The following is a 20,995-nucleotide window of genomic DNA, read 5'->3' on the forward strand; positions in this document are numbered from 1 at the left end:
ATGACATGACAGCCATTAAAACAGTCCTTGTATGAACTGAGAGGTTCTGGGTGGGTAGGCCACTCTCAGATAAAGGCTTCCCATCTTGGGAACTGACCCGGTTCTACAACAATGCCACCGTAAACTCCTTGAATTTGCCAATACTCTCCAACTTCTATATGGCAAGTTGACACTAGATATTTGTTTAAAAGCTGTCTATTTAGTCAAGAGAAGTGAAACCACTCGCCCTCACGATGGCTTTTACATTAAATGTTCATAGCAGCTTTGCTCATAGTGATAAAAATATAGCGAACAACCGAATGTTCATAAGCGGCACGTTACAGTTTATTCATAAAATGAAACACTGGGTGATTAAACAGAATGAATTCTAGTATGTGAGTCCCCAAAATACATTTTGAAACAAGCAAGACACAAAGGGCACGTACTGTGGGCTTCTGTTCATTTACCAGGCAAGATAAGGCAAGCTAATCTGCATTTGCAGAAAGTAGATCTGTGGTTCCCAGGGGCCAGGGCTTGGGGCAGGGATTGATGGGCAGAGAGCAGGACAGTCATTCATTCGAGACATCGTAGGGAGATGCACATTCACCTGTGGATGTGACAAGCTACAAGAGTGGAGCTTTGCCAAAACTCAGTGTGAATGAAAATGAGTTCAAGATATCACATGTGAACTATACTTCAGTAAAGATGGTGGTTTAAAAACCATAATGAATGTCTGTCACCAATGTCTGTAAACAAAGGAAATTATTCAGAAAGTCTCAGACATGTGTGTGAGGGGTGTCAATACTTTGAAAGGCCTGGAGAGTAGAACATCAATTTATTGGGGAACGAAATCCCACCTATGGGCTGGAGGGTCCCCTCATGTCTGATTTCTAGTCTACTTTGTGTATTCCAGACTTCCCTAGCCAGTATCAAAGGCCTTATCCACAAAAGATTAATTTGCAGCAACAAAGCAATCATTAACTAAACTATGGTAACGTTCTGATATAAGATCGTGCGACAACTAAAAGTATATTTACAAAGAGTTTAGAATGATGAAAATTTTTTCAAGTTTTTTTTTTTTAAGTAAAAGAGCAACCCTGGTTCATGATTTTGTTTTTTTTTTTTTAAATTTTTTAAATTATTCATCTATGAAAATAGATGAAAAGTTAATCTATCTGTGGAATTAAAAGTCAGGATCACACAGGTGTGGTGGCAACTTACCCTTATTCCAGTGCCTGTGAGGCAGGTGGACCTCTGTGAGTTTGAGCCCTGCCTGGTTTACATTACAAGTTCTAGGTTGGCCAGAGTGACATTGTTTGATCCTATTGCAAAACAAACAAACAACAAAGAACAGCCAAGGTGGCAGCTCTCTTCAGTGAGGTAAAGTAACTGGAAGAATGTAGGAACTTCCAAACCTTGACAACGATCAACTTCTTTTGTTTTATTTTGTCTTGAAAGCAGTGAGATAAAGCAGCAGCTTGTGCGGTGACCGACAAAGACACAGACTGTGTTAAAACAGAAACCCGAGTGGGCTAGGAGTTTCTGCCCTCACGCCCTTTGCAACCCACCAAGTCTGGGTTTAATGGTGGATTTCACCAGTCTCCTCTTCAGTGCCCAAGGATTTTGCCACATCAGTACATCCCCAATGACTTAGAGATGCTAGCACTTAGGCTGGGGCCTTTCCCAAACACAGCTAGAAGAGCGGAAGCTTCAGCCAATGCTTGTTGTCCTAGCACAGGACCAGGTCTCCAGAAACAGTTTTGTGACTGAGCAAAGCAGGTTCACACAAGGGTTCTCTTGGCAGTGGCAGCTTTCACAGGGGTTTCAAGGCCTAAGATCCTAGACCAGCCTCTCCTTGATCACTAATTTAGATGGCTGGAAAACTAAAATGCCCACTGCCCCCAAATATTACCCCCTTTAGTCACCCTTGCCCTTAGCTGTAAAATAAACAAGACAATTCTTACAAACTATCGGCCATACAAACCATTAAGTTGCCCTGACCATGAAAGAAGGGATGGAGAGGGGAGCATGCAGGTGGCTCTGTCCTCTGCTGAGCTGTGTAGCCTTAGACACCACTTCCAGGAAAGGACCAGTGTCTAAAATGTGAAACCCAGCCCTGTCAGTTACAGCTCTTTGCCCTTCCTGGCCTCAGTCATCAGTGAGCTGCGATCATATCAGCCTCACTCAGCACCAGAGGGGAATGAAGGCCAGAGAGCCATGCCTCCCTGCCCCCACTGCCACCAGCAGCAACTCTCTTTCTTTAAGACAGGGTCTCCAAGTAACCCTGGATGGCTTTGAACTCAAGATCCTCCTTCAGCCTCCATTTGTTGGAAATACAGACCCACTTTGGATGATTCTTTTACCTAGTTCCCCATGCACATTTCCTACTTGCTAGGTCTAGTGACACAGGCCAGTGTACTCTGGCAGGGCCACTGACATTCTGAGTCCCAGATGTGCATTAATATCCTGAATGGCTCCAAGCCCCACTCTGGTGTATCAGGGACCCATCAGCTATTAATTGTGGTCAGAACAAAGAAGACCATAAGGCAAGTTCCAGGCCAGGGGGAGATCTCATCTCCAGTAAAAGGAACTCCAGTAAACATGTCCTCTGGATTCTTCACATATTCACAAATGACAACAAAAAACCAGCAGGGTGTAAGAAATGTCAGGCTGAAGTCACAGAAGTCCTCTTAATGGTCGTTCTTTTGTCCCGGCTGGAGCAGAAGCCAACAGGGCTCTCTGGCTGACTGGGAAGCTGTCTGTGAGGAGCTGCAGTCAACTTGTCTGCTCTTTGCTTTTTCTTCAAACAGTGAAGTAGAGCAAAGGTATTTGGACCCCTCCCAGAGAGGAGACAGAAGAGCTGGTGCAGCCAGCAAACATTCCTTTACTCACCTGAAGACTCTTCCAGTGTGCCTCAAGTTCCTGTGCCAGACCTCTTGAGTGGGAGGCTGTCCCTCCCTTCCCTCAGAGGCCTTTTCTCCTTCCTGGTTAAGTGTTCAGTGGTGAGTGTGAGCTTTTGTCATACCTCCCTAGTCCAGGCAGGGTAACCAGGGAAAAGCCACCTCTGAAGTGGTGCTCTTTCTAGGGGTTGGGGAGAGGCTTCTGTGGGGCACAGCCTAATGCTGGGTGCTCTTTGGAGCAGCCTCCAGCCAACACACTTAGTATCCTACAGGAACTACCTTCACAGCTCTTAGTTTTCTTAAGTTCCTTATTTGTGTGTACGCAAAGGATCCCCATCATAACCGGCTCATTCACTGGTGTGTGTGTTCAAGAGCTGGGGTAGGGTCTGATGGAATCACCACTCTCAGGCACAATAGATCCTCATGTGTTCCCACGGGTGAGTTCATGTCCAGTCTCTGCTGTTTCTCAGCATGCACACCCAGGCTGCTTCCCCACTCTGGGCCTTGGCCTCTCTAGTAACCAAAAACTAGACTTTGGATTCCCCTGCCATAGACACTCACATGCTGAGAATGGGGCTGAAAAGAGCCAGAAACAGGAAGCAAGTTACTGGTGACCCAACAATTAGGCTCTAACAAGCATGATCTGAGGGAGTTTGCCCGTCTTCAGCTGGGAGTAGTCACGAATGTGTCTTGCCCTCTGACGAGATGCCTTGATGCCCTCTGACTGGCTGACTTTAGAGGTGTTAGAGCGGTCACTAGTCTTAGAGTCCTTGCGAGCCAAACCAAAGCTTAGCACGTGCCAAGCTGAGCCGGTGTTCCCATAGGAAACACATCTGGAAGAAATCATAATGGCGGTTGTGTCTACACAAGGCCTATATCTCTCTCTCCTACCTAACCTTTCTACAGGCCAGTGTTGTCCTGGCCCCTGGCCTCAGATATGAGGAAGGTTCTAGAGTCTCTACACCCAGATCCAGCATACGGATTTGGAGATGAGGATACAATCTTCACTCAACAGACTCAGAGAGGCCATTCTGGGTGGCATAGACAAAGAAGGCAATTTAAAGAGAGTTTCACGAGTACCTAAGCCAAAACACTCTTACAGAGACATGCGCACACGGGAGAAAGTCAAAAGCAAAGGCGGAGATCAAGGCGATGTTTCTACAAGCCACAGGCCACCACCAAAGTCTGACAGCAAAGTACAGAAGCGAGTGGAGAGAGTGGAAGAGAGCCTTTGTCACGGAACAAGAAATTCTACTTAAGAAAGTACGCTGTGGAAGTTCTCCCTTGAAAGTTCGAGGACATGCATGAAAACTTCTATAGGGAAAGATGGAAAGGCCGTAATCGTCAGCACTGGAGACCATTTAATAGTGACACCCGATGGTGAACAATTGCAGTTCAGTGCAGGCTTAAGAAAGGATTGGGCAGGCCTCTGTACTACTATGGGAGATGGCTAACATACAGGGACAGCCTGGGAATCCATAAAGAGAGGAGAGGGTAAAGATGGCTTGTGAGTACATAGGTACATATACACACATGCACACACATACACATATGCAGGTACACAAACAGAGAAACATACAGACACACAAACACACACACAGACATGTACACATAAATCCAGACATACACATATGCAGACACACACGCACACAAACACACACATACACACACATACACTCGGAATCTTACAAAGAAGCACAAAATCCTGTCACTTGGAGCAAAATGAACAGAACTAGAGAAAACACTTGGTAAGTGAAAAAGGCCAGACACGAAAATACCACGCTTCCTCACTTCTGTGTGAGACATAACAAGGCAGTGTAACCTTAGGACAAAGATGACTAGGGATGCAGTAGAGGACCTGGGAAGAGAGGGTGCCTGGGCAGGATGCACACTTGTAAGCATGGATGAAAACATCAGAGCAAACCCCACTGGAATGTATAACTAATTTGTGGGACTGAAAAAGGGCCTTACAGTGAAAGGCAGGAGGCAGAATAGTGTTGAGACAGGACTAGTAAAAGCTTGCAGAGACACAAAGCCTCATATTTTATGGCTTAAGATTGTGTCAACCCCAAGTCCAAATGTCCAAGTATCACCTGGAGACAGAGTCTTTACAGAGGGAATCAGGTTCAAATGTAGGTGTTATATTGGATTCTAAAGTAGGACAGGTCCTTGCAAAAGAGGGAAATTTAGACATGGACATGCACATGGGGAGAAAGTCAGAGAAAAGCAAAGGCGGAGGTCAAGGTGATGTTTCTACAAGCCACAGGCCATCACTAAAGTCTGACAGCAAAGTACAGAAGTGAGCGGACAGATTGGAAAAGGGCCTCTACAAGCCTCCAGAGACATGGAACAGTAACTTTCCATTAGTTAAGCCTATTCCAACACCAAACCTAGAAAACTAATTTTCTTTCTCTCTTTCTTGCGGGTGGGAGAGTTGTGGTGGGACAGGGCTTCTCACTGTGCCATATGCTCGCTTATACTGGAAGTTTTCTTCCCTGTGAATGTACTTCTATCCCTCATGCTCCGAGTTAGTTAATCAACTGTCCGAAAATACAAACGTAGCCATCTTGAGACCACAGTCCTCAACCTGGAAACAGTCCTACTTCCCACCCTGACCTCAGCATATGACTAGCTGTTCGTTTCTTGGGCCAATCTGAGGCTAAATTGTGAGGCCTCGTTGCTGCCATGCTGGGGTCTGCACTGGACTCATTATCCAACCAGGGTGTCTGCAGGTGCAGGAGGCTCTGCAACCTCGTCCCATCTCTGTATTGGCTGGAGGTGGGAATTTGGAGCTGGCTTCGGGGCGGGGGAGAGTAGACGAGTACCGTTCATCTCCACGTCGCAGGACGCCCCACCATTACTGAGCTCCGCTACCGTCTGAGTCGGCAGGTGGCTTGACTCATACATCACAGGGTGAGTCACTGCGTGCGAAGAAGCCCTTTTTCCTTTCTGGAGTAAATGGGCAGATGGATAGCCACTGTGTGACTCACAGGGCCTGGGGCCCAAATGGCTGTGCAGATGGAGAAAAAAATGAGATCCTGTGCAGGAGGTGCCTACCTCATCAGAATGAGGGACCCGCCCCCTGCGTGTGGTGCACCTGGCAGACACTAGGATACCCAGAGGCACCAAAACCCCTGCGGCAAAGGAGGCCTGGGGACTGACATGGTGGTGGCTGCCACCAGGACCTTGGCCGCCTTTCAAAGTAGAAATGATCAGAAACTTGGAACGAAACTCTGCATGGAAGAAATTAGAACGAAGGCTGCTGAGTGCCAGGGTCAGTCTAACCCAGGCTCTAAATATCACGCAAAGACGACCAGGCGTGGGAATGGCCGCCTCAGGTATCATAGCTATTGATGGTGTTCAGTGACTTCTCTGTCAGCCATAGAAGCGCTTCTGACGTCACCAGCAGTTAACTCTTACCCTGCTTCCCCAGACCTGCAAATTCAGAATACACTTTTTCCTTTTCTACAAAAAAGATATCCCTCAATGATCTGCTGAGAATATAAGTAATCGGGAAGCCACTAAGAAAAAAAGATTTCACATTCGGCTAAAGAGCAAGATGCCTTGACTTGCCACCTACCACTGTATCAACCTTCTAGTCCTTAGACAGACTAATAAAAGAATAGTTTGGGTCATGCCAAGTGTTTGTGGTTCTCCGTAGTACCACAGGCACTTGATACACAGGCCATGTCACCATCCTTTACAGAATACACGCTCTGTTCTTTCGTGGGGTACAGGAGCCCATGAGGAAAACTCCCAGGTCTTGGAAACCTATATGAGCTTCCAGTGTAAATGCATAAACAATAATCTGAAAAATAACAGGCGGCTACAATAAACAGTGCTCTAAAAGCCTGTGCTGAGAGGCCTGGAGACGGACACTTTCCAAAACTGCTCACCTTCAATTTGGATTTAAAGGAAGATAGGACTCTTTCAGGTTAACAAAGGAAAAGGAAGTCTATACGTGGGGAAGACATTACTCAGAAGCTAGTAAGAAAGAAGCAAGAAGCAGTTAGGGTCCCAGTGAGAAGACTGAGTTGCTGGAGGGATGGCTGTTCAGGGCAAGAGGAAGCCAGGGATATGATTAAATGAACACAGCTATGTAAGACTCTGCCCTCTGTTCATGCATTGCAAGGGAGTCAATGTATGTTTTGCCACGGTGGGAGACAGTTGTAACATAGAGAAAGAGCTAACAGGCATGGATTAGAGGAAGGAAGACTAGTTTGGAGCTACTAGGAATTGAGTGAGGGATGCCAAGTCCCCGACAGTCAACATGTGAGGTCTGAAGAAGAGGGTAAGACCTGCATCCATGTGGATTCTCAGTGGGTAGGACATGCTAACTGAAGGGCCAGATGGTGCAGAGGGAGCATGCTTCAGGGTTGTCTGACTTGGCTGGCAAAGAAGATGGGAGGAGGGAGGGGTCAGCTATCACTGTGGACATGTTGTTTTGGTGAAGAGATCACAAGGGTCATCTAACTAGAGATGTCCAACAGGCTGGCAGAAATGCGGGCGTGGAACTTGAGAGAGAGGACTTGGAAGGCATATTTTTCCTCTGACACATTTTTGTTCAGCTTCCATTCCTGAGGTTTGGCTCAGGCCGCTGTGCACTGGTGGGGGAAGTGCTGCTCTGAGATCCTGGGTGTGTTTACACACTGCCACAGCAGCAAAGTCACCGCCTTCCCACTCCCACATAGGGAGCAGACTTGGTGTAAACTCAAGGGTCCCTGGCAAGATGTCAAATTAAGACCACAGGTCTAGGCTGGCATGGAAGGTCTGTCTCCAGTTGCATATCCTCCAGGTGAGCTTCCCAGGCAGGCTGGGTTCCTTTTAGGATTGCATAAGCTCAGGGGTTCCCAGGGATCAGCAGGCAAGTGGTAACTTAAGGTGGGAGAGGAAGACAGGAGGCAGATCTCTTTCCTGGGATCCCAGAAGGTCTTAGTGCCCGGAGAGAAATGGAACTCTCAAAGTAATTAGTGGTGTGTTGTGAGATGGCAGGCTGGAGAGACAGGAAAAGGAGGGTGTCAGGAGGGCCACCAAATAGCCTATGGAATTGTTCTGACTCGGGGTCATTTCAGGATGCTATCACAGTGGAGCCACTCAAAGATGCATGGCTAGAAAACCTGTCACTTGCAGGATCTTGTCAGGGGCACCATCTGTCTGAGCTGAATTCCATATAACAGTTCTTATCCCCATTTTGAAGATGAGAAAAGTAGAGGGTAGAGGGATCAAATAGCTCTCCCCAAATCACCTCTCTAGTCAGTAGTGATTCTGGGATTTGGAAGCGGTCTGGCTGACTCTGGAGCCTGCCTTCATAACCACAAAGTGACAGACTCTACCGCAAGGCATACAGCACGCGGCTGATGTATTCACAGGGCACTTTGTGCTGCTAAAAGCACTTTCTTATGCTTCTGTCCTCAAATCGACAGACACAGAGCCAAGATTAAACCCGTAGCCTGGAATGGCTTCTTACAGTCCTCTTTGGGGCTAGAAGCTAGACCAAGTGTCTGGTGCATTGAAAAACAGCATCGTAAGAGCTGAACACACTGCATAGGGCCACACAGTCCATCCTGGGCCACATAGTCCATCCTGGACCACAATCCCAGAACCCCGGGGAGGAACTACTCAAGATGAATGATGGTAGCTGATCCTCCAGACTTACTAACACTTTGTGTTAGAAAACCTACAAAGTTAAAAATGTCTTCTAGTGAGTCCCCAAGTTGGCTTTGTGGCCATTTTTGTTTTGAGCTTTCCAATAGTATATGTCTACACCCAGCATTGATTGATGGAATAACACGTGGTATTGGTTGTTTGGCATGTGCTGCATACTTTTCTAAGCATGATATCAGGCTTCCAAAAAAAAAAAAAAAAAAAGGCAATAAACCAGAATAATTCCTAGACCCAGATATGTCCAATGTTAGTATCCGATTGCATTTACTTAACACACCATCTGTCTCTCTTAAACTTTTAAAAGATTTCTCTTATTTTTAAGTATCCGTGTCTGTGTGGGGGTGCAAGCACAGGACTGCAGGTGCACCCTGGGGCCAGAGGCGTAGCATCCTCTGGTGTAGAGTCACAGGCTGTTGTGAGCTGCTGGGCACTGGGTGCTGGGAACCAAACTTGAGTCCTCTGTAAGAGCCATATAAGCTCTGAGCTGCCGAGCCGTCTCTGAGCCCCCTCTGATTTCTGTTTGCTCTGTCACTTAAGATGGGTAGGTGGACATCTTTTACCATTACATATATTTTTCAAGGGTCTGCCAAAATATTCTGCCCTCTCAAAGCAGAGCACAATCCTCTCCATCACAGGACGAACACGTACACAATGTAGTCATCCGCTCTATCTTCCTTTCTCAGATGTTTGCCAGTTGTCTTCCTGACATCCTCTGTAGCCACAGAAAGCAGGCTTTCGTATTCGATTTCTTTTTCATGTCTTGGGGCACTGGGATCCTTCTGAAATCAGACATCATTTTTTAAAAAGTGAACAACTCAGTTTAATTTGCTAAGTATCTCTATACTGATTTGTCTCCATTGGGTTCGGTTCAGATTACACATTTTTGGAAGCTGTTGGTTTTTTAAGTCCCACTCAATATCTCCTACTGGTTTGTCCCATGAAAGTCTGCCTTAGGTCAAATGAGATGGCTCAGCAGGTAAAGGCAGTTGTCATCAAGCAGGTCAACCTCAGGGGAAGTGTTGGGAGCCAACCTTTAGCAGAAAGTGACTAGAAAGCAGCTATCCACATGCTAGCCACGCCTCCGAGGCTTATGTCATATCACGCGCCTACAAGGGGCGTGGCAAAAAGTATAAATACCCTAGATTTCCTTTCAAATAAAGAGACTTGATCAGAACCTCTGTCTTGTCTCCATTCCTTGCGTCTCTTCTCTTCATCCTCACTCTCTCTCCCCCTAGACCCTGACGGGAAGACCGGAGTGGCAGTTTGAAGCCAGGCAGAGCGGAGCAGGCGGCAACATAGTAACTAACCAGGCATTTTAAGTCTTTTGTCTCAAGCCAGGTAGAGCGGAGCCGGTTGTAACAGGGGAGCCCTGCAACCCTCATGGTGGATAGAGAGAAGGGGCTCACAAAAGCTGTTCTCTGATTCCTTGTACAGGCACAGAGGAAAAAATAAATGTAAAAGTTAGTCTTAGTCTCACCGTACAGTGCATGGACATATTCCTAGGTATCTGGAGGCTGGAGGCAGGAGGACCTCTTAAGCCCAGAAGTACAGGCCAGCCTGCAGATCACAATGCACACAATCACAAGCCAGCATCTGCTAGGTTCCACTACAAAGTTACTACTTTATCTATTTGGGCTTGAAAGGTATTCTGCGAAGAGATGCTTTGAGATTATGCAAACAGCTGACGTGAATCATCCATTGATGACTCGTGATTCACTCAAGCGCTTCTAGTACTATGGGTAACAACAGCAGCATCCTGTCTTCTACACACGCAGCTGCCTTTCAACTGCTGGATGAGAGAAAAACCATGCCCGCGTATCGTCATTGCTAAGACTCAGAACTTTTTGTTTAGTTAGCTACGACTTTTTCTCACTATGTTTGATGACCACTGATTGTTCCAGATACTTGCCAAGTACTTTAGGTAAATCCTTTCATTTAATTCTTGAAAACAATTCTGCTTTTCTGACCATGCCTATCCTTGTTTTGCAGACAAAAGGTGAGAATCTTGTCAAGATTAATGTTTACAAAAGTTAACTGGAAGTCGCCATACTTTTTATGTCACATGCCTGACTCTATGAGTATGTGTCTGTGTATGTGTGCACGCATGTGCGCGCATGGAGTGTGTGTGTATGAGTGTGTGTACTTGAGGATGCATGTGTGTGGTTATTCCTGATCCTCCTGGCCTCGCTGTAAGTAGGAATCCCTTCCCACCTCCATGACTTTAAAATGATGGCTCTCAGGTTAAACAGGAAAGCTTTGGTGAGAAGCTGAGGAGCTCACCACAATCCCCCATTATTTTCCCCCTGACCAAACAGCCCTTCCTCTTGTAGATGCAGTATGTGAACATCTGGGCTTTGTTGCTTAGCTGAGTCCATTTAGGACGGGTGGAAGCAGAGTAGGCGACTTTATTTTTGACATCCTGTGTCTGTGATGGTTTCAGCTTTGACCAAAAGCTGCCTGGACTCCAATCAGCTGCACAGTGAGAGCAGTGGCCACCAGATCCTGCCGGAGCCCTTGTGTACTTCAGCCACTTTACGGCAATTGAGTTACTGGAAAGTCAATTTCTTTCAGTGGGTAAATCCATTTCATCGTGCAGAGGGAACTCTGGGGAGGTCTTTCATCACATGGTTAACCTCTGATTTATCATCCAGGTAAATATAGATTTTTCCATTCTCTCCATCCTGTGTTAATCACTGTAAAGAAACTTCTCACTCATACATCTGTGAACCACAGGAACTTTCAAATATTATTGTAAAACAAATTAGAAGATCTCAATATTTAATTGAAGGGAAACAGATGTGTTAACACGCCAATCATGTCCAGCTTTCATGCACGCATACACACACACACACACACAAACATGCACACATAAACACACACATTGCCTCCAAGTGACTTTAGAATTACTTTGGAGGAGTCTGATATTCACCTCGGAGGCTACTGAAACCACAAAATCTGAGCAACACCCTACACACACCGAATCTATGTCCTTTGGTTTTAAAGAGAAGCCTGAGAATGTCAGTGCTTCCTACAGTGACAGGGTGTGTTTGGGCCTCTGACAAGCCTGGCTTTCCTGGACACTGGACAATGCTGGTTTTACATTATCCTTCTTCCTGCTCACAGCAGTCACCAAGGGAAGGAATGGCTCCTCCACCCCCAGAGAAGCCCTGAATGGTCACTGATCATTGTGCTGGCCCTAGGGAAGTGTCCATCTGGCTGGGCTCCAGAATGACTCCCTGTCATGGAGAGGGGACCCATTCTGCTACATGTTCCGAGGTACAGGATCTGCACGAAGTTCCTTGTAATTCTAACAAAGTTCTAAGAAACTTCCTTGGGGGAGGGGGAGTAAATTCCTTATTCTAGGTCCTGTTAAGGCTGATGCAAATAAACACAAGCCAGCTGTTGATGCCTGACTGGGAAGAGGGCAAGTTTTTATCTCCATAAGTCAGCAGTGGATCTCTGCACTACTCTATATGAGGTTTCTGTAGCTTCTTTCTAGTTCTATGAGTTGCCTTCATCCCTCCGCCCCTCCACCCCTCCACCCCTCCACCCCTCCATCCCTCCATCCCTCCATCTCTCCATCCCCCATCCTTCCCTCCTCTCTTGGATAAAAACCATCTAGGCTGTAGATCAAGCCAAGTTCAAGTCCCATCGATCTGGTCAGCACTCAGAGGTTCAACAAGCAACTCCATGATTCCTGCACCTCTACCAGCTGGTTGTAGAGAGCCAGGATGAGCTGGCTCCTGTGGGATCCAAGAATAAGTTTCATCAGCTTTGTTTGGAGCCTGAGCAGGGATGGGCAGAGCTGGCTCTGCAGTTAGGATGGATGGCCAGCTAGGTTTCTGTGGAATGGCATTCCCTGTCCCTCCTCTCCAGATAGATCTTTCTCCCCAGGATCCTAGAACCATGAATGTGGCAGAGGTGGGCTTGAGATTTTCCTGTGGTCAAGTGTGCAGGATTGTCTGTCTTAGGAAGCCATTCTAGGAATCACCAAAGGAAAGAACTTAAGACCACACAGAGAGAAGACAGCAATGGTTCCTGCTTGTCCAACGCCAATGTGCATGCATGTGTCTGTGTGCACATGTATGCATGTGTACATGTATGTTGAAGGAGCAATCTGTAATGTTAACAATGAAAAGAAAATAGTTGCTTGTGGGAGCTGTGTGCTCTGCTCATGCTCAGTTCTAAGCCTATCCTCTCCCCTGCTGCTTGGAAGAACGTTCACTCATGTGGGTGCTCCACCCTGGATGTCTGAATTCAGCCCAAAACTCCAAAAGGCTTCACAACCCTGTGTTGCCACATGGTCTTGAGCCAGTCATCCAGCTACCCAGAGTCTCCCTGCTGCCAGTTGAGATCCATCCAGGTTCTAGGAAGGACTCTTCTGGTCTTAAGAAACAAGTCACTCAAATTCACATGATATGCGGACATGTTAATTTTCAGTTCAGAATGATCATTTGGGATTCTAGATCCTAAGCTCAGTGCACAACTGGTCCCTCTAGGAGATTGCAAAGTAGGTCAGGACTTTTTCCTCTCTTCCCATGGTTCTGTCTGTTGTCTTTGCAAAGCCTCCTGCTTATTATCACACAAGGCTCCGAGTGTCTTCAGGTGTGTTCCTTACAGGTCATGGCCATCAGCCCCAGCTCCACTCCAGGAGCTGTCTTTTGTCCCCATTTTGAAGGGCAGATTCCATCTTTCAGGAGCCAAAGTCTGGCTGGCCCTATGCCTTTTTGTTTAGGCTAAACCATGTAGGTTTCAGAACATTGGCATTTTGTCAGCCTTTGGCACAGATGTCTGTTTGCATCTCCTCCTTTGGAGCATGACCAGGGAATCAAGTGGAGAAATACATGATGGTGGATGGTAGCATGGTCCTTCAAGGAGCAATAGACAGGACTCATGTAGTCCAGATGCCTCCTAACCCAAGTTGGCAAACACAGACATGGCCGTGGATAATATAACAATGATCTAGATATTTCCAACTCTTTCAGAGAATTCCATCCTGCAACACCCAAGTCTGAGAACACAGAACTTTATGCAACACATTAGTGCTTCCTCTCTGACTCAACACAACCTCAGATGGCAAACATTTTTTATATCCACTTTAAAGATGAGGAAGCTGATACTCGAAGAAGATATAGACCTGCCTGATGGTCCCATAGTTGGGAAACAGCCACGCTCCATGCTAGCAAGGCCAGTGTCCTGCCCTCATCACAGGAGAGCTGTGGACATCACCATAGTATTTTACCTAAATAATTTGGCTGCAAGAGGAAGAAGCCACAGCAAAGCATGCTGAAGAAAAGGAGAATTTACTGGCTGGTGTACTGACAAGGCTGGGGAGCGTCTGGCCCAGTGATGACGAGTGCTCTTCTCGCTTCTCACAGGTTCACACTCAGGCTGTCTGGTTTACGGGCAGGCTCCCCATCAAAAGGCCAAGATGACTGCCAAGCGTCCTGCTGATTCAGATTACCCAGACAGAGAAAGTCTCCTATTACTGCTGATCTTAAACCCCCATTTGATTCTCCTCATGCTGTATTAGCCTCGGGCCCATTCCTAAATCAACCAGTTCCCTTTGACTAGGTAGGTCTGATAAGCTGAGAGGCCTGAGCAAACACATGGTCACTGACCCTGGATCCAGGGTTGATCTTGTGAAGCTATTCTTGGTTGTCATCATGACTACATCTGGAATTAATTAAAATCCAAAAGTAAGAACACTCCAAAGAGAATTTTTTTTTTTTTCTTAATTTGAAGCAGGAAGAATCACTCCTACTCTGGATCTTGAGCTGGGAAGACACATACCTTTAATCTGGGGCTCGAGGTGAGAAGACACACCTTTAAGGCTACAACTTCTTCTGTTGGCCTATAAAAGGATGTGCAAATAGGGGCTTTTACTCTTTGCTAGCTTGCCCTTGCCTCAGCAGCAAGTCCATTCATTCTCTGGCATTAGAGCCAACCTCCTCTGGATTCCAGTGTTTTCTGAAGACCAGCTGAGACATCCAGCCTCATGGACTGAGCAAGCACAGGGTTCTGAGACTTTCAATGTATAGAAAGCCACTGTCAGATTAGCTAGTTTATAGTCTGTAAGTCACCCTAATAAATTCCCATATATATGTATATATGTCTATTATATGTCCATATATATGGAGAGAGATTCATTGTATAAGTTCTGTTACTGTAGAGACCCTTAACTAATATAGATGACAATCCATGTAACCCATGGGCCCCAAGGGCAGGAGGGGACTTCCCCAAAGGAAAACAGATGTTTCAAGCAGAAGGAAGGCTAAGCTAACAAAACAGGCAGGCAGTGGCTGCCCCTCGACAGGGACTGCGGAGTGACAGTCCCTCGGCGTGGGAGACATGAGGGGCACTGAGGCCTAGTTTAACCTCAAGAACGCAAGTAGGAGATAGCACCAAGCACCTGGACGTGGACACCGCAAATGCCCAATAAAAGCTACCCACATGAAAGAATGACATGCTAAAGAGTGGGGTGATCGGAAAAAAAAAAAAAAAAAAAGGTTGGGGACAGTTTGGGAAGAACCCTGGAATGCCACACCAAAGAGCTAGGATTTCTCCTTTCTCATCCCTCTTCCCTCCCACGAGGAGCTTCTAAATTTTCATCTCTTCCCTTCCCTCTTGTCTCCTTTCTTCAACTTCCCTCCCCTCCCCTCCCCTCCCCTCCCCTCCCCTCCCCTCCCCTCCCCTCCCCTCCCCTCCCCTCCCCTCCCCTCCCTTCCCTTCCTTCCCTTCCCTTCCCTTCCTTTTCCTTCTCTTCCTTCCTTTTCCTCTTTCCTGTTCTCTCCCCCAACTCATCCTCACTTAGGAAGCTTTTGAAGATTCCTGATTTCTCTCTCTCTCTCTCTCTCTCTCTCTAACACACATACAGAGAGATACCACACACAAACACACACATTCACTCACACTCTTTCTCAAATACAGAGAGAGAGAGAGAGAGAGAGAGAGAGAGAGAACATCACTAAGTAGGCTCCTAGGTGGAGTGTCCTCCTAGCCTGTAGGCCTTCCTGTCAGGGCTAGAATATTTACTTTTATCTGGCATTCTTGATACTGTGAGCACATCACAGACACAGCATCACAGCAGGGCCTCCAAGGGAGACGAAGCAGATATACCCACCCACGTCCCTCTAGAGGCCCAGCTATGCTACCCCACCCAAGGAAAGGTGAAAGTCTGAACTGGGCGTCTGGTGTTTCTCAGGTCTGTGTTCACGGGACTGCTGAGCAGGTCTGGGTGCGGCCTCAGGGTGTGCTCAGCACTGGGATGAGTGCTCCATAGGTACCCAATTCCATCTCACCTCACAGTTACTGCCAGTCCTGCTTAGAGCTGCCCTGGGGATCCTTTGTGAGAGCTCTGGGGTGAAGCCAGCTCAACACTGAGGCATCACTGCAGGTCCAGTCAGCCAGGGACAGGGTGAATCAGCGGAGGCTGGGAGTCTTCTTGTAGAGGACTCTGACAGACATAATTCCTCCCTATCCTTAGGAGATGTGGTCTTGGCTTCTCCTGGCTCAGAAAGGAGACCCAGTGTCAGTATTGTAAAAATGAGTTTTTCTTGCTGTACAGAGAGACAGGCTTTAGGCTTTTCTTTGTGAGAGCCAATTAAGCATTGCAAAAGCCAGGACAGTGTCTGTCCACTTTATATCACAATACCTACAGGGGTCTGTTTGCTATCTGAGGCAAGTTTTCTAACAGATGCACTCTTCCGTCTCAACAACCAGTCCACATAAAGGAAGGGGCCTCATCCTGGGCTTTAGATAAGAGATGGGATAGGAAGAAGTGACCCAGAGAAGCTTCTGGAGGGTCTGTAGGTTACAGCACCTACTTTCACAGGTTTTATGCTGTCCTATGCTGTTCCAGGTCAACACTGTTGCACTGTAGATCCTGAGTTTATTCCTGAAGCAATCAAACACTTGATCTGACATCAGGCCAGAACACACAGTTACCTCTGGAGGCAGGGTTGATGGCGGACCATACAAACCCTTGGGCCTGGAGGGTAAGGGGAGTGTGGTTTTCTGAAGTAAAAGTGAGGTACTCTTACCAGTAGAAAGGGTGCTGGCTGTCAGCAGATAAGAACAACAGCTATTCTCTCTGGGTGGGGAAATGAAGGGCATGGGGGTGCAGAGCCTCTGGTTGTGGTTGGTGTGAGTGTAAGCATTGGGGTTAGCTGGGGTTAGCTCTGTCTTGTTACTTATTAACTCTGTGACTTTGAACCAAGTTGCCTAATCTGGTATTTGACTTCCTCACGGGTATAATGGAATAACAGCAGGTACCTGTTTCACAGGGTTGGTTTGAGAATTAAATAAGTGGGTGCAGGGAGGGGGGGAAGAGTCAGTGTGAGGTCTAACAAGTCCTTGTGGGCTCTGTAACACAGACCTGCTCTGTCCTCTGCTGTCCTTCTGAACACTTCAGGTTGGCCCTACTCCTGAAATCAGCCCCAGACTTCAGGTTGGCCCCATACCTGAGGTCAGCCCCACACCTTAAGTAGGCCCCACACCTGAGGTAGGCCCCACAACCTGAGGTAGGCCCCACACCTTAAGTAGGTCCTACACCTGAGGTAGGCCCCACATCTGAGGTAGGCCCCACCCCTGAGGTTGGCCCGACACATCATATGGGCCTCTCAGGGCTGGTGAGCCTTTCACTTTAGGAGAGAAGCCAATACAAATTGGGTATTCTTTGTGCCCTGGGACCTCAGTTGTTGTCTACTTTGGGATCCCCTCCCCCTCCACTGGTTCTGACTTTTAGGTTCAAGAAGGAGTTTAAATGCCACAAAATGATCTTTTGTGGACACAGGGTGATCGAGCTAGAAATACTTCTTGTGGTTCTCCCACAAGAAGACACAAGTCTATGGGGTTTTCCTGGCCTGAAGTTATGCCCTCAGCAGCTGGAGAAAAGAAAATGTTTTCAGAATAAATTTTTAAAAAGTTTTCACATGCCATATTTCCAGTCAGGCAAACATGGGTGGGCCTCTGCAGGGGCTGCCTCCACAGTGCAGGCTCAAAGGTGCTGAGCCTGCCAAAGCTCGCAGCTGAAGTCCAAAGACTGACCTGAAAAACCAAGAGAATGAGCAGAAAGCCCAACAACTGGGAAGCAGACAGCCCAAAATCAGTGAACAAGAGGCTTTAAGAGGAAAAGAGGGCTGTCTCTTGGACTGGTCCAGTTCTTATTCTGCAGAGCTGCAGCTCAGCATACACAGAGACTGTGCTCTTTGGAAGGCTCTTCGCTTAGGCCAAGAGAGGACTGTTGACATCATCCACAGGGATGGAGAAGACAGAAATGGGGACAGAGCAAGAGAGCCAAAGCAAAAACAGGGAAGGATAATCCTTTACCGAGCTTAGAAACAGTCCTGTGTGGGACATGCATGCACTGAGACAGGAGAGTACAGGAAGGGATTTCTAAAACAGTTCTCAGAGACTGTAGAACTAGATAGATTTCTGTTGGAGTTGTAGGTTCACCTCATCCTAGCTTGCATGGCCACCGTGAACGGTTTTATTATCTATTAGATGGGACAATTATACTGCTTCATATATCTTGAAGATTTGGGGAGGGGATATAGCAATGTGCTGGATATGCCCAGTGAGAAAGAAAGACTATTGTCCACTGAGACTAAAACAGAGACCTAATAACTAAGGTGGGAACAGCTGAGGGTGTATCGTTTGCAACTTCCAGAAAGCCCTGTGTCCCCATGGGCTAGCTATGCTGAGGTTACCCCAGTCCCTGACCCTATAGCTTCATGCTTCGGTGTCCTGCCTCTCCACCTGGGTAGACTTGGGACTCTTCTCCATGGACCTAACTGGTTCCTGCTCTCCAACTATCAAGGTCTACCTTGAAGGTCATCTCCTCCAGGCGTTGTCTGGTTCTTACTTTTATCTCTTTAGCAAGTATCTATGTTAGTTGGCGAAGGCTGGTGGGAGTGCCAGGAGACTAGAGGCGTGCTACTTTCCTGGCATTAGCAGGTCCTGGCATGTGAACTGGTCAAGAGGAAACTACTGAGTGGAAGCATAAAAACTGAGAGTTCTGCAAAAAGGGTGGAAACCAGTTAATTGTTCACCATACAAAAAAGCCAGGATGGAAATAGACTACAGCTGCACCATGGGAAACTTCAGTCAGACACAAAGAATTCCCATAGTGAGAGTGATAGATACCAGACCAGATCCCATGGGGCTGTGTGGAATTTCCGTGATGGGTCCTAGGAAGGCGTACTTTTAGTGTTTAGGGTGATTCTGTGACTTGTCAAAGGGGCCTCTGGCTTAGCACGAGTCATCAGTAACCCAGATGACAGTAAAGGGGCTTTTAGCCCTTAGTCATTGGGTTATAGCCAGAAGGGTTGTTGAGCGTAAGTCGAGAGCACCATCTGGGGAAGCTGCATGCCTGAGTGGAGGGCGGAAAGTCTTGTAACTACAGGCTTTACTCTGAGCCTCTGAGAAAATGGGGCCTTTTGTCAAGGGTCACTTAACGTGTAGATTCAAGTTAATGAATACATAAGGGATATCTGGCCATAGTGCCAGAGCACATGTGGACTTTAGGGTGGGCACAAGACCTGGTAGGATATGAGTTGATGTCTCCAGAAAGAACTGGGCCTCACTAGCAGTGCCTGTGGCCAGGATCCTGGGGTCAATTCCATAAAAGACTGACTGGCTAGCTATGTAGTGTGACTACTAACCGCTATGAGATATGTTTTTGATCATTTCAGTGGAAAACCATCATGGCTTTCATCAGCAAATGTCAGAAAATGTTGGCTGAGCATCCCAGGGTGGTACTCTGGTACTTTGGTATGCCCATCCCTTCCCTACAACAGCTGTCCCGGGCTAGGAGCCTCACCCACCTGAGCAGTTACTGCCACGGTTAGAGGTTCTCTTGGTTGCTGAGAAAGCTAGAGTCAGCCAGCAATGGCTAGCTCAGTATCGTTAATTAGTTGCAGCTTAACCTAGTGCTATTAAAAGCATTGTGTGATGTTTGAGTGAAGTCCTAGGAAGACCTGAGGATAGAAGAAAGACATGGCATAATTCTCAGGAGCCAGTGCTTGTTTTGGACCTGAGGAAATATTTTTTCATTCCCAGTATCAGCCAGCCAATTTCAGTTGTCAATCAAGTCCATTTCTACCCATGGTGCTCTTGCAACCAACCAGCCTACCAAACAACCATGCTGCCAGAACCATCATGAGCACATCAGCAAAGCACTGGGAGGACACAAGATCGGTTCCAGGTGGCTGATAAAAGTAAACTGAAATTAAAACCTTTCACCTTTTGAAGACACAAAAGTAAGAGTGACTGGGAAGCCTGTGGGAAAGGACAAGGCCAGATAAGACAGGAACAGACTCACATAGTTCATTCTCTTGGCAATAGCATCCAGACACACATGGGATTTGGCTGGTTTGTTCTTGTCAACTTGATACAAAAGAGTCACCCAGGAGGAAGTTCAGTGGAGGCATTGTCTTTGTCACACCTCTCTGTGGGCAAGTCTATGAGCCATTTTCTTAATTTCTAATTAATGTAGGAGGGTAGCCCACTGTGGGTGGTATCATCCCTAGGCAGCTAGGCCTGAGCTGTATTTGAGGCTAAAAGCTAAAGAGAGATAGTAGCATTCCTCCATGGTCTCTACTTCTGCACCTGTTTGACCTAGTTCCTGCCCTGGCTTCCCTTAATAGCACTGTGATGGGGGCATGTACACCAAGTAAATCAACCCCCCAAGTTGCCTTTGAACTCAGAAAGCCTCACCCCAGAACCAAACATGTCACACGTATAGTCCTCAAGGGCAGTTTCCAGAAGCCCTGCAGGTTCAGTGAGGACAACAGGTGTGGGACGTTTGTGCTGTTCCCAGAGCTCAACCAAGGCCGAGCTTTGCAAAGAAGGGTAATTGACACCGCTCACCTGTAACCTACACATTCAAAGAACTTCCTCCGTAAATCCAGGCTCCAAAGGAGCACTCCTGTCTCTTTCTTCTCGCTCTCTCTGGGTCACCTTCTTGCAGAGGCATCCATGAGTCACTGGAACTTGAGGCAGAACTAGAGGCTCACTGTAAACCTGGGTCCCAAGCCACAACTCAGAACATTCCTGCAAGGCTTGAGAAGAAAGAACACCCAGTGGTACAGTCAGCCTGCTGTGTTCTGCATCGAGTTCTAGAAAAGGGTTAACTGATTAGAAAGTTGAACTTTGGAAGACTCAAGCCTATTATGTATTCTTGGAGATAAAAATCATTAATATTCTGTGGGATGTAACTGTTTGAGGTTTAACTGTGCTAGGCCTGAGTAGCCCATTCAAGTATACTAGCTTTTGACTTCTTGGTAAGTGGAACACAGAGCCACTCCCAGTTAAAAAAAAAAAAAAAAAAAAAGCAGCCCTGTAGTTGACAATTATAACTGTAAGGGCCTAGACTTGTGACCTTTAATCAGTGTATAAATTAAAATATGTTGAGTCAAAAGAAACCAGAAACCCAAGAAACAAACACACCA

General features: G+C 46.9%; 1 long non-coding RNA gene across 2 annotated transcripts; it reads right to left on the reverse strand.

Moving 5' to 3' along the window:
* Nucleotides 1–8,788: 8,788 nt before the first annotated feature.
* Nucleotides 8,789–16,685, reverse strand: LOC143434406 (uncharacterized). 2 transcript variants are annotated; one of them, XR_013103878.1, is made up of 3 exons: nucleotides 16,586–16,685; nucleotides 15,845–16,050; nucleotides 8,789–9,322 (listed from the first exon to the last, which is right to left on the reverse strand). It is a non-coding gene; the product is annotated as an uncharacterized LOC143434406 (long non-coding RNA). The 2 variants fall into 2 exon arrangements; XR_013103877.1 differs by having other exon boundaries at nucleotides 15,845–16,054; nucleotides 16,586–16,678.
* Nucleotides 16,686–20,995: the final 4,310 nt, after the last annotated feature.

The sequence above is a fragment of the Arvicanthis niloticus genome, chromosome 14, assembly GCF_011762505.2.
Source record: "Arvicanthis niloticus isolate mArvNil1 chromosome 14, mArvNil1.pat.X, whole genome shotgun sequence".
Lineage (NCBI taxonomy): Eukaryota > Metazoa > Chordata > Mammalia > Rodentia > Muridae > Arvicanthis > Arvicanthis niloticus.